The 13,759-nt window shown below is 40.5% G+C and overlaps 1 protein-coding gene across 1 annotated transcript in view; it reads right to left on the bottom strand.

The window, feature by feature from the left end:
- SORCS1 (sortilin related VPS10 domain containing receptor 1) overlaps window positions 1-13,759 on the bottom strand; it is a 305,005-nt gene that overhangs the window by 223,218 nt on the left and 68,028 nt on the right. The window lies entirely within an intron of this gene.

Below are 13,759 nucleotides of genomic sequence, written 5' to 3'. Positions count from 1 at the left end.
ATACTGTCCTGGTTTCGGCTGGAATAGAGTTCATTTTCTTCCTAGTAGTGGGCATAGTGCTGTGTTTTGGATTTAGTATGAGAATAATGTTGATAACATGCTGATGGTTTAGTTGTTGCTAAGTACTGCTTATGCTAGTCAAGGACTTTTCAGCTTCCCATGCTCTGCCAGGTGCACAAGAAACTGGGAGGGGGCACAGCCAGAAGAGTTGATCTAAACTGACCAAAGGGCTATTCCATACCATATGGCGTCATGCTCAGTATAGAAACTGGAGGGGGGGGGTTGGCCGGGGAGCAGTGATTGCAGCTCGGGAACTGTCTGGGTATCGGTCAGCGGGGTGGTGAGCAATTGCATTGTGCATCCCTTGCTTTGTATATTATTATTATATTGTTATTATTATCATTACTATTTTACTTCAATTCTTAAACTGTTCTTATCTGAACCCAGGAGTGTTTCTCACTCTTACTCCTCCGATTCTCTCCCCCATCCCACCGGTGCAGGGGGAGTGAGTGAGTGGCTGCGTGGTGCTGAGTTGCTGGCTGGGGCTAAACCACGACACGTGCAAACTCGTGCTCCAGCATAGCTACAGGCAGCTAAAAGACAGCAGCATACACCACTCTCGGAAAAAGAGGGAGCATGCAAGAAGAGTCTATGAAGACATGCCACTCAGCCATTAGGATCCTACTTTGCAAGCTTTATTTATGGTGGTGCTTTCCCAGTTAAGACCCAGAAATTTCTGAAAGATTTAGAAATACCCATAAACTCCAAACACACACAGTATTTCCCAAACCAGTAATCCAAGCCTCCACTTGAACATAATTCACCCAACTCTGTCTGAAGAAAGAATGAAGAGGAAAAATATCACAGAAGGCAACAAAGTTGAGAAAGACTGAAACTAGAGGTCTTTCCTTGGAAAGGAACCATGTCCTGGGGGAAGACTAGGGGTGGCGGGTGGAGATACACACAACCAAAACCTGGGATTCATGTCATATATACAATACCCAGATTGCTTATTCTGCAGCCCACTACAGAATATAAAAGTGAAAAATTAGCATGCAATGAATAATTTATTTAGCACTTTGCTGTTGTTTAAACAAATCACTTTCATGAAAGCAATGTGTATTCAAGCAATAAATCACTGTTTAGCACTCTGTCACAAGCAAAAGATACTACTTGACAGAATTATTGAGTGATGTTGCATGGCCACAAGGCAACTACAACAGAGATAAGGATGATGTCCTTGAATAATAGGCTGCCTCCCTTTCACCCCAGGGAAGAAATTGAATCTTTAAAGTAGAACTTTCATCCTGGAGCAGCAGGTGTAGTGAAACTTATGACTGTAAGTGCCTTTCATCTTTAGGTCCCAAAAATTCCCAGAAAACTGGTGATAATTGATCACTCCTAACAGCTCTGATGTAGGTTGGTTTTACTATACATATCAAGCATGCAGAGTTGAAGAGAGTTTGTTACACAAGGCAGGGAGGAAATATTTACTCTGATGAACTCGTGGGTCTTCACTCTTGAAATCATTCTTCCCTGTCTTGTAATGCATAGAGATGGACTTCATAAGGTCCTGACCTGCTTTAACTTTAAATCACAGCTTCCACGCTGTCTAGCTCCAACAGGCCATGAGTCAAATTCAAGCTTTCTATTCCCCTTCCTGTAATCCTACTGTCTTTTTGCATCAACACAGATGAGAACATATACTTTTTCGACTGATCTTCAATGATGAACAACACTATACTAACAGACACAAGGCATGTTTCCCCAAAACTTTGAAAACAAACAAGCTTGGTGCAAAGATGATGTTTATTCAGCACAGTCTTTTGTTACACTGTATTGGGAACACCTATTCTTCCAAATACCTGTTCCCCCTGAAAACACTCTTTCTAGCACTCCGTATGCATCTTACGCTAATAAATGACAACAAAATGCATCACTCCATAGACAAATATGGCAGGTCTCATCTTATGGCAACCCTTTGTTAATGGAGTTAAATTAGAACTTAATTTGGCTCAGGCCTAAGATTCAGAAAACACCTTATGAGCTCTCTGGCTGCCAACACTAATTTGGTCACTTGTTACTCCTCAATAGTGCTAAGAAGAAAAGATGCAAAATCAAGTCCTTGTGTTCTCAGCTTCTTCCAAATCAGCAGAAATCTCAGGGCCAAATTCAGCACACCACTTACTTTGTGTTAATCACATGAACAGCAAAACAAAGCAAGAATTTAGTACACTTTGGTTTGCCATGAACAAATGAGACAAACCATCCATTCAGCTTGCACTCACTCATCAGCACAGTCAAGGAAGTGGGAGGAATTAGAGTAACATCAGGCTTTCTAGCATCTATGAACAGAATCACCAGTTGCTCTAGAAGGAGACAGGGCAGAACATAAAGACAACTAACCTTAACTAATTGGGTATCTTTATTACTGAAAATTAGATGACCCCAAAACTCCAGAGGAGTGAGCCCCATCTCAAAAAGAGACATTTCAGCCATCACCCAGTACATTTTGTCATCTGAGATTTGTCTCATTATACAAGAAAAGTTCTTCAATTCCTTGCATTCTTTCACCCACTCCAGCTGCAACAAAATATGCCAGCAGCAGCTGTTTGTAATAAGCTGGAAGGCATCTTGAGAGAAATTGTAATGCAAAGGTCATATTTTCTGAGCTGTTTATAGACAGTAATTTGTAAGGTTGTCATGTCACATGTTGTCAATAATTCAAGGTGGGAAACGGAAACAGTTAATAGGTCATCAATTCTTCACTTTCCCACCTTATCTCTTTCTCCCCAAAGAGCTGTTAAACCATGTTTTATCATATTCCTTGAACCGCAGACTCAAAGGTTTCATTTGTTTATGGAAAGAAACTTAGGATGGTAAGATGTAAGTAATCCCTTAACAGGCACCCAGGGATCATAACAGGTATAAAGTGCACATTTAAGACTCGGGATATAAATTCCTGTTAAAGGTCTATTCTCACTGGAGCTCTATATTCTGTAGAACAGGTTGATGCTGTCAGAATCAAAACTGTTGTATTTTAGCAAAGAGAGGAGGACTTAGTCAAAAACACTTGTTAAAGGAAGTGAGATATGTTCAAAGTAAGATCCTTCCCCTAGTTCTTTTGGGAAAAAAACCCAATCAAACAGAAAACCCTGTCATTAAAACACGAATTACGTGTTGTTTCTTTTTCTCTTCCCCCCAGACCCCGTTCAATTTACAGCCACCAGCTAAAGATGAACCAGATCCCATTGGCATCAATCTGACAGCCAGCCAGGGCAACCCTAGTAACAAGCACAAGCATTGACATAACAACATTGTATAAAGTTGCACCTTTAAAAGCTGCGCCCACTGAGTGGGACCTCTTGCTGCATTCCCTCCTAGGATTCCCATGAAATTAGTGCTGGCGAAACAACACTTTGGGAAACTGGGAACATCTGCTGACCTGCAGCACAGATGCAAGCTTCCTCAAGAAGCAATCACGCAAACCTTAAAAATGGAGCTGCATGGTCATATCCCCACAGAAAGACTAAAATTGTATCTATTGTGTCAAAATAATGCAAGTGTCCCTGGTCACAAGATAGGATTCATAGTCCATCATCTGGGAAGCCTGAAATTAGTATCATGATTCCCTGATTAGGGAAACTTCCTCCAGACAAAATTTTTAGATAATTCTCATTCTCCTGATCTTATTTAGACCACAGCCACACACATACAGAAAAAGCTGAAGAGTGTAACAGGATTAGAGGAAAGATAGAACTATGCAGGACAGAAAACTTGTTACTGAGCCTCCAGTCAAAACATCAAATCAGCTCCACATGAGCTAGCTCATGAGTTATCTGCACCAGCTGCAGACGCACCACTGACTGAAGTGCAAAGACAGCTATTTGTATTAAACTACACCCTCCATATACAAAGAGTGTATCTGATATTTACCTCCACAGGGTTCAAAACACATTCAGCTCACATTCCCATGCCTTTGGGAAGGAGTATGACAGAAACAAATGATTCCATCTTTTAATGGGCCATACTATTTATTACTACTATATAAGTCAAGACATATTAACGCCAAATATCTTTAGGGAAGGTATTAGGCCTGAGATACATTCAGCAGCACTGTGGCCAAAAGTGCCCTCAAGTTAAAAAAAAAAATCCCAAGTTTTTTATTCTTTAAAAAGGCCCTCATCATCCTCTCCACCTTTCCCTCCCCTGCAAACTCCAGTCTCATATTTCTCTTACTGTATTTTTTAACCATCCTGGAGGTGAAAAGGAGGAGAGATTAGATCTGGTGGAACAGGCAGAGGTTTTCCACCAAGCAATGAGGGATAGGAACTGCACCCCTTCAGGACTCTGAGCAAGACAACGAAGGATGAGAGGGATAAAAGGAGGATAAAACAGAACAAAAGGAGGATAAAACGATCAAGACTATGATTACAAGACATTCTGGCCTAGGGTCCTTCCAATCTGTCAGGAAGAGAACTTGCTAGACTTCAGCTGCTTCTAGTTATAAAATAAAAAGAAAGGCACACGTCTATCTCCTGCAGAGGGTTCATCTCTTAAAATTAAGGGGCAGGATGGTAACTTGCACCTCACATCTCCTCTTTCCCCTGGCAGACATTTTATCAGGAAGCTAACTCAAACGGAGGGGAAAGTCAAACCATATTACAAACCAACGCACAAAAATCTTATTAACCCACTAAGATGTGTGACTAAGATCCTATTATCTGAAGGATAACAAACCTAAGCTGCCTGCTGCCTATATCCTCAAGGCTTTGGCAGAAAGCGTAGGAGAGGCACAGTAGTCCCAAGTGACTGGTGACCTTCATCTTCATTTCTCCTCCTTCTCTGTCAAATGGGATATAGGAGGAGATATTCTCATATTACTATATATAAACTATTGAAGTTCAGGGGTTTCATGCAGTCTTTTTGGAGTGAAAGAGCCAAATCAGTTCCTGACTTCCTCTCTCAGCAGAGGGCAAAAGAAAGAACAAAAGGCTAGTGGGTGGAACTGCAGCACCCAAGTCACTGACCATTTTTTATGGCATCTGACCAGTGCTGTCTTCCAGGTGGAAGAACAATGATTAAAGTCTTACTGTGGAACAGATGTCCTTTTGGACTTCCAGACATGATGATAAGAAACAGCATTGGTTTGCTCATTTCCACTTGTGAGATTATCTTTGATCACTAAAAAAGTGTAATCTCCTTTGTCTATGTCTCCATCACTTCCTTCAACTCCCTTAGCTACGCTTTGGGCCAAACCCCCAGCTCTTACATTAAAAAAAGCAGACCAACACACAGGTGCAAGGAGGATTTCCTCATTGGGTATCATCTTGATCCTGGAACTAGCCCACACATCCCAATCTCCTGGTTGGTTTTGCCATATCCCTTATTAAGGTCATTAAAAATGTATCAACTGTCATTTTCAAAATTCCTATAACTTGAACAAAAATTACTATTAGTGCTTATCAATAAAATTAACCACCCTGCCTGAAGGGTGTAGCATAGAAAAATTGCCCATTCCTCTCAACACACTGCAGAGAGGTGTATTGTTTCATCAGCTGTATCAATGCAACAGTGAAAGCTGGAGGAAACATTTTGAGCTCTTCTGAGAAGTTCAGACTCTGTAATACAAATATTTTAGACTGAAAAATTTGGGGTTTCAGGTTTTCTGGGTGTTATTCCACAGAGCGTTAACATCATATGAGTTCCTTCCTACAAATACAGAAGTATTGATTCCTAAGCTCTATGGGCAAGATTCATCCCTTAAAATCTGACAAGGGATCTAGACACTTGAAGCTCTTGCAAGTCACAGATAATCTGGGAGCACTAGAGCATTGGTTTAGAGATTTATTTTCAGAAGCACTCAACAGCTTGAAAATTATTTCTCCACCCTCAGATATTCCTTTCCTACAAAAGAAACACTTCATTTCTGAATGCAAACCTACAGCCAAATAAGCATCTCTCCCACTTACACCACACTTCTGATTTTCCAGTATTGCATTCCCAAATTCTAGTCCGCTGATTTTTCCACTCAACCTTATTAAACTTCACCCTATAGCAAACCAATCTGCCTTAGCCTCGACTAAGAAGGGATTTTAGAAATCTGAATTTTGCCCCATAGCTGGACATTGCTTCCATACCTCTCTCACCTGCAAGCCATTAAACCCCCAGATCACTAGAGAAATATCATGGATTCATTTATTATAGCAGAGAATCCTCCTGGATCATTTTTAACAGAAACTTTCAGCCCCGTCACTAGGTCACTGACCCATCTGCTAAACTAATTTGTCTTACACTTGCAGTCAGCTATTTATCAAGACACAAGTACGGAATGAAGCTTTATATTCCGTTCCCTTTGACTCACATTTTACATTTGGCATGTGTGTCTCCAGGGAAGCACATACAATTTTTTCCCCACCATCTCTTCTGCTTGCTCAATGCCTGTTCTCAGGGAGAACGGTATTTCTGTATTTCTGCCTTGGAGCTACCCAAGCAACTGAATAAATAGGTCTTATGGAAGAAAAATATTCTCATCATGGCACCTACCACCTTTATCCTCAGCTGCCTGTTCCATAAAGCTCAGTAGTGAAAGTAGATTATTAGCCTTTACCCTTGGCTTGCTGTTAATCAAGTAGCTCAGTGTTGTACCATAAGCACCACTAGCAGTGTATATGCCCCAGAGAGATTAAAGAGGTAGGAGACAAACTGATGTCACTCTATAGGTTTCCAGAGGAGCACCAATAATTTCTACCAATTGAGGATATCATTCAGGGAAGGCAAGACATTCTGAGAAATTCCTACAACCGGGGTAATGCACTCCAACGACCAGATCTTTAGTCAGTGGAAAGCAGCAGAGCATCATGAATTATTGCCTCAAATTTTCTTCACAGAAAGATTTGCCTAAGAAACACACCCAACCGGGAAAGCCCAACTGAAAGATGACATGCCCAAGGGCTGCAACTCTTCCACCTCACAAACTGCACTAAGCCCAGGAGACCCAAAAAACATTTATAAGCTGCAGGAAGCTCAGCTCTCCAAGGGCTTTCCTTTATTTTTTTCCACTGCAGAGAAAGTTTAATGCATACATTTGAAGGCTACTCCCCAAACTGAAACAAAGAAAGAAATTCTGTTAGTACTGAACTTAGTAAAATTAAATTTGCCAGAAAAACTAATGAAAGCCACTTCCTCATTTGCAAAGAACACCACTGATGCTATTTCCACCACACTCACAGAAAACACATACCTGATAGTGGAAGGTGACTTGGGAAGGAACATTGTATGCACCTTCACTGTGAGAAGTTCCCTCAGTATTATCACAGGTCTTGCAATACTGATGTACTACAGAGTTGCCTGACACTACAGCAGGGGCTTATGTGCAATTTTATGAAATAAAGGTGCTTTCCCATTTGTGTTAAAAAGATAGAAACTATGACTTAAAAAAGACCTCATGAAGCAGAGACAAACATATACATCTTCCATCTGGAAAAAGTCTCATGAACGTAAAAGCTGTCATGATTTTTTTGAATAGTGAAGATGTAATGCCAAGACACAGCATTACCAGACAGTGGCCTCTCCTTTTTCTGGAATAAGTTACAGCCAGCGTGAAGAGGTATCAGCTCTCCAGATTACTTGTTACAACCCAAAATAAAATTCAGCTCTAAGTAATGAGCTTCCTATCATTTTAAAAGGGATTATCACTGCACAAATGCATCTAACGATTAAAGACTACTCAGCTGTGACTGACTGACATGTCCTTAAACCAGTAAAACCTTTCCATAAAACCTCTTACCCATATTCTTTTTAAACCAGTTTCTTCTTCTATAGAAAAAAGAATGTTAAGCATTTTAGAAGATGATTAAAGCAAAACCAGGCTGAAAAAGAAAACATCACATTATTTCCCAAAGAAAGAACTCAGGTCCTTTGGCTTTAATTTCCTTCACAGAGAAAACATGTTATTTAGTGTTAGCTTCATGTCAAATTTCTAGCACAGTTTGAAGAAGTGCAGAAGATAGCAGCACAAAATGAACCAGAACACTTTGCTTGAGAAGAAACAGATGAAAAGGCAGTAACTGTGGTTCACCGGTACCAACCTCACTAGGAAAAGGCAGACACCCTGGAGTCAAAGACAGAGCCAAAGAGTTTTTTGTTGTTTGTTTCCTCCCAGTTTTCCCTGTTCCTTCCTCCCTCTCTATGCAGAAAGCAAAGCAATTGCTCATGTCAAACTAGTAAAATGATAAGGAACTCTACACCTGGCAGAGAGAAAGGCACAAATTGAATGCAATCCTTGCTGTCAGCTGCACAAAGCACAGCTCAGCCCGGCCGGCCACAGCAGCGCTGGAAACACGGGATGGCACAAACAGCAGCCGGATGCTGCTGCACCCAGGAAACCCCTGGCAAGCACCCCCAGTGCCTCTGCAAACCCCTGCCATGCTTCTCCCCAGATGGTTAGCCCCTGTAAGAACTGCCAGGTGAGAGAGCAGCAACACACTGATGTTTGTCTTCATTCTCATTCAATAGGAAGCATTAAACTGCCAACATCACTCACAGGTGGTAAGTTACACAAGCTGGAGTTACACAAGAAAACAGCATTCTCTCTCTTAATTCAGAGGATGTGTGCAAAAAATCAGGAGGGAGCAGAGCAGCTCCTGATTGAACAGCACTGACTGTTACGGGGGAAAAAAAAAAACCTCTCCAATATTCAGTTGTCTTTTCCAGACCCACTGTGCTCACTAGCCTTGGACTTCTGAAACCACATGCTGCCACAGTAGACTGATCGGTCCCACTGAGTTCATCTGCACCAAAGGATAAGCTCTTGTGGAAAAAGCCACTTCAAGTAAATAAAGTACAACCAATTTTCATTGCAGCTTCTGCAGATGAGGAAATCATGGTTGTAATTTCCACACCCAATTACCCAGGTTGCACTGGCAATTACACTAATTCCAGGCACAAATTAGACATGGCACTGCACAAGCACGTTGTTTATGCAGTGATCTGCATTTTCAATTATTACTATTTTTTTTAATCTGGCCCTAAAGCTTTTAGTGGCTGGTATTGAAAGACTGGTAGGCAGGAAGGGCAGTAGACCATGGGTTTTCTGAAGATGCATGTTCATTTCATAGAGATACTGCTGTTTTGCTGGATAACAAATTCACTTTCTTCTTTTTCATTTCTTGAGCACCAAAGTTCTAGGTTCTGTCTTCAAGTACATTGAAAAAAAAGCAGTGTATAGGTAGCAATAGGACCTAGCCTTATGGTGACAAGCACTTTGCATTAGTACAGATTGTGTTGGTCACAACAACAGCTGTTGGTCAAACATGGTCAAGGGATAGCAGTGCTATGTCTATCACAGCTGTGCAAATCCATCTTGTCAACACAGCCATGTGTGTTTAGAGAGTACTTTACCAGTACAATATATAAACATATCTACATATGCAAAGGACTTAGCAAAGACTTATAGCCTCAGTTACGTAAGTGCCCTATCAGTAGTCTCTAGATTGTGGACAACTGCGCTGCAATTAAATAAAATACTTTCTACTTACTAAACAAAATGCCATATTTCTTTTTTCTTTTTTTCTTAAGTAAATAGACTATTATGACTGCAGGTTCTTCAATTGCTTTTAAATGTTGATGATTTTACTAGAAAAGAAATAAGCAATCCAAACTCCTTTCAAGTGCACTGTTCAAGCTGAACTGAACTTGTCTATTTTTACATTAAAAAGGCACAGTCTCATTCACTATTCCCAAAGAAAATCAAATTGAATTATTCAACAGCTTTAAAAATCTCCAAAAAGCTGTTTTCTCCACTTAGCCATTTTCTTTACAACTGTTCCATCCTTAGAATCATAGAATCGTCTAGGTTGGAAAAGACCTTTAAGATCATCCAGTCCAACCATTAACCTACACTACCAAGCCCACCTAAACCAATCAAGGGTAGACTAGACTAAACCATATCCCAAAGTGCCACATCTACCTGTTTTTTGAACACTTCCAGGGATGGTGACTCCACCACCTCTCTGGGCAGCCTGTTCCAATGCTTGACCACCCTTTCCGTAAAGAAATTTTTCCTAATTTCCAGTCTAAACCTCCCCTGGCACAGCTTGAGCCTATTTCCTCTTGTCCTATCGCTAGCTACTTGGGAGAAGAGACCAACACCCACCTCGCTACAACCTCCTTTCAGGTAGTGCCTTCCCTCCTCCCCCTCCAGATAAAATCCCAAACCAACAAAACATCAAAACACACAGCGAAATCCCCTACAGCAAGGGGTTCACAATCAGTTCCTCTGTGAGCTAATTCTTAACATTTCAAACAGTTGCCTGTTCCAAGGTATCATTAGTTATTCCAGCCACCACAGCAACAGAGACCCAGACCTTCAGTAAGATTTCAGTTCCTTGTTCTCACTGGTGTCTTGGTGAATTAGGCAACTAAAAACATTTGTGACTGGAGAACTGAGTTTTTCCACCTCGCCTTAATGTGTTAAATCAGAAATGATGTTGTTATTCTTTGCTTTCTACTTACAGGACAAATAATCTCATTTTATGCAAGGTACTAAAGAAATAAAGCAAGCTACATGAAAAAAATAGGTTCACCTTTCATTCCAACTGTAAGACAGTGTCATTTTTTTTTCTGTCCAAATCTAGCTTCTGCCTGTCATTTGCACTTATGAGTCACCTTCTGTTGGCAGCTGTTGTCTTTCTAAGGGAAGGAAGGAATGAGGTCCCAGAAATTTGTTTCTCAAAGACAAAAAAAATATTTAAAAAAAAAAAATCCAACCTAGTCAAACAGTCTTTCCTCCCTCTCTTTTTTTGAAGGGATATAGCTTTAGATATCTGAAAACAAATGGATGGAGATGTCCATGTGAAAATATAAAGTGAGTAAGAGCTTGGCATATCACATCTCCTAGGTGACTTTGAACTCTTCAGGCATCATGCAAAAGATAAGGTAAGATGAAAAGTTTCTAAGTGCTGGTGTTCAAGGAAAACAGGGGGCAGCAACATCAAACAGAAAATTAAACTGTATTTGTGGACTGTTTCTTTGTGTTTCATTCCGTGATATTTTCACTGGCTATAACACTGACATTTATTAGCTCTTGGCCTGTAAAGCAGACACAAGACTTATCACACTCCTAAAATCAGATATCAAAAGTAATTTTTCTCCCTGGTTTAGAATGAAATCACCTCAGAATTTGTATAGCAGTGCCAGAGCCCCCTCTTCTTCCAAAAGCAAGCTTTGAGAATGCAATTGTCCGTAGGAAGCAAACTATCTTCAGACCTGCAGCATCATTCACAGGGCCATTGGAGTAACACAACACAAGAATGCTAGTCATCTGTTGTCTCATTTTTCAGCAACCCTGTAGTCTAAAATCTAAGCAAAGGAAATAAAAATCAGCCATACAAAAATCAATGATCAGCACCATAAGCTTGCACTTCAAATCCCCAGTTTCTCTCATCCTCTCCAAACAGGGTGCTGTCATTACCTGACCCTCATCATTTGCACATTAAGATGGACAGATGGATTATTTCCATTAGCCAGCAAAGCATTGTGAATCTCATGTGGGAGATTCTGCTGAATCCTTAGCTCGAAATGCAGTAGTGGTTAAAATGCAAGCCTATGGTTCTCAGAAAAGGCCTTATACTTCATAGTCTCAGAGAAAGACAATTGCGTCCGTATCATCTGTACGGCCAAATATATTTTCACGTGCACAGTAGCAGCGCTTAGCTTGGGTTCTACTTCATGAGCTGTAGTTTTACATGTACTGAACAGTAGAAAGTCCCCTATAACCTTTGGCAATTTCATGCAAAAGGTGTGTGGAAATGGTGCTGTTTTGGGATGCTGCCTGCATGAAAAGATGCAAGAGACATCACAGAGCTACCCACTGAGCCCACTGCTTACAGGACAGACATATATCTGCCATCTGCTCCCAGTTTTCTTTTAGACACCATAGTGCAAAGTAACACATTATCTAACTGCCCTTGGTTATTGGGCATAATTGACTTGCCCATGCTAAGCAGCTCAGAAGCATCACTGTGAACTGGAAATCTCAGGCCAGATGTTCCAGCCCCCTGCCTTGCAGCCGAATCATTCCCAGGTCTCACACCAGAAAACTACATTTCTGTAGTTACATAGCTCTGTTGAACAGGTGTATCTTAATAACCAGGTTTTTATTTTCTGCCCATCTGTTTCTTTGCAAGTTCACACCTTACCTACTGATGTTGTTATTACCACCCCTGCCAGAAGAGAAGCAGCACAATTTACAAGTGCTTTATGGACGAAGTCCTAAAGTTTTTCATAAGAACTGAAACAGACAATTTCTAGAAATTTTAATATTGTGCTGTGTAAATAAGTTAGTTTAAAATCCCACACAATTTCAGAAATATTCCCTCTGGACTGAGTTTTTGCAACCGCTATACAGAAACTAACTGCATGGACAAAATTTGATATTAAATTCTTGGTATTAGTTAAAATACAAGTCAGCTTTTATGATTTTTCTTTCAGTTCTTGATATTTATGGGTTCATGTTTATCATAGAATAAGATTGATGTCTTTAATAATTCATTAAACTGCATTCCAGTGTGCAAGTTTTGTAAATGCTGTGATAAAGTGTAATTGAAGTAAATTGTTTACAAACTAGACACAAATCCCTCCAAATTGTTTTGATTTGGAACAAGAACAAAATACCAGGCACCATTTTATTTAAAGAAAGCAGCCAAGACTCAGTGAGATGCTATGACCAAGCAGTAGTCATGCAACCAAGACCTGTTGTGCTTTCATGAGACCACAAGAAAATATTTTGTTGCAGCCAGAAAAGGAAGACGGGTCCTAAAACAGTGAGAGTCTAACACAAGCATGTGAGACCATATTCACACAGGAAGAAAGGCTAAACAGGTCACGGACATAGGAAAAAAGAAAAAAAAAAGCGGTCAAGCTGTTATAAACTGATTGTTTTTCCCCAGTACAGCATCAACCTGGGGCACCAAATCACAACCATTATTTACTTCAGCACCTTTTATGAAACTGTAAATAAGAACAGACCACTCATCTCTGGACCTTGTCAGTCTCTGGAAGATTTTCACACACTACGTTTCAGCATATACTCTTCAGCCTCCTGTTCTGGCAACTTTCTTCATCTACACACAAGTACTTACAGAAATCATTCACACACACTCACAGAAAGGGCTTTTATCTGCAGGCAAAAATATGTTACTCAAAATGACAGTGTTTTTCAGTAACAGCATAACAACTGCTTTAGCAACAGAGGTGGGAATTAACATCTGGAGAAGAAAAAATGACATGATCACAAGTATTCCCCAGGGAGAAAGTGAAAAACCCTGTGCTGACTAGATTTGACACACCGCATAATGCAATACCCTCAAAGCCAAAAGGACCAGTCAGATTCTCAAAGCCCACAATATCTCCCTTAGTCAGAAATTGGTGTGGTATGAAGGTGACCAGCTGGAGGTGATGGGATGAGACAAACAAATGACATGGTACTGGGATAAGCACATCCACACAGCTTATAACTCGGTACCATACAGCTGCACTTGCTCAGCTGGTTACCTCTGGTATTTAGAGCCACAGAGTCATAGAACTGCTTAGTTTGGAAAATACCTTTAAGATCATCCAGTCCAACCATTAACCTACTTCTAAGCCACTGCTGCCTGAGAGATGTATTCTAAAGGACTGAAGCGGGCTGTCAGTACAAGCCAGCAAATTTTTCACTGACAATGTTTTTTGGACCAAACATGCAGTGACAAGGAGTTAT

Source organism: Pelecanus crispus, chromosome 10 (assembly GCF_030463565.1).
Source record: "Pelecanus crispus isolate bPelCri1 chromosome 10, bPelCri1.pri, whole genome shotgun sequence".
In the NCBI taxonomy this organism is placed as follows: Eukaryota; Metazoa; Chordata; class Aves; order Pelecaniformes; family Pelecanidae; genus Pelecanus; species Pelecanus crispus.
This window is presented reverse-complemented; position numbering and strand designations above follow the sequence as displayed.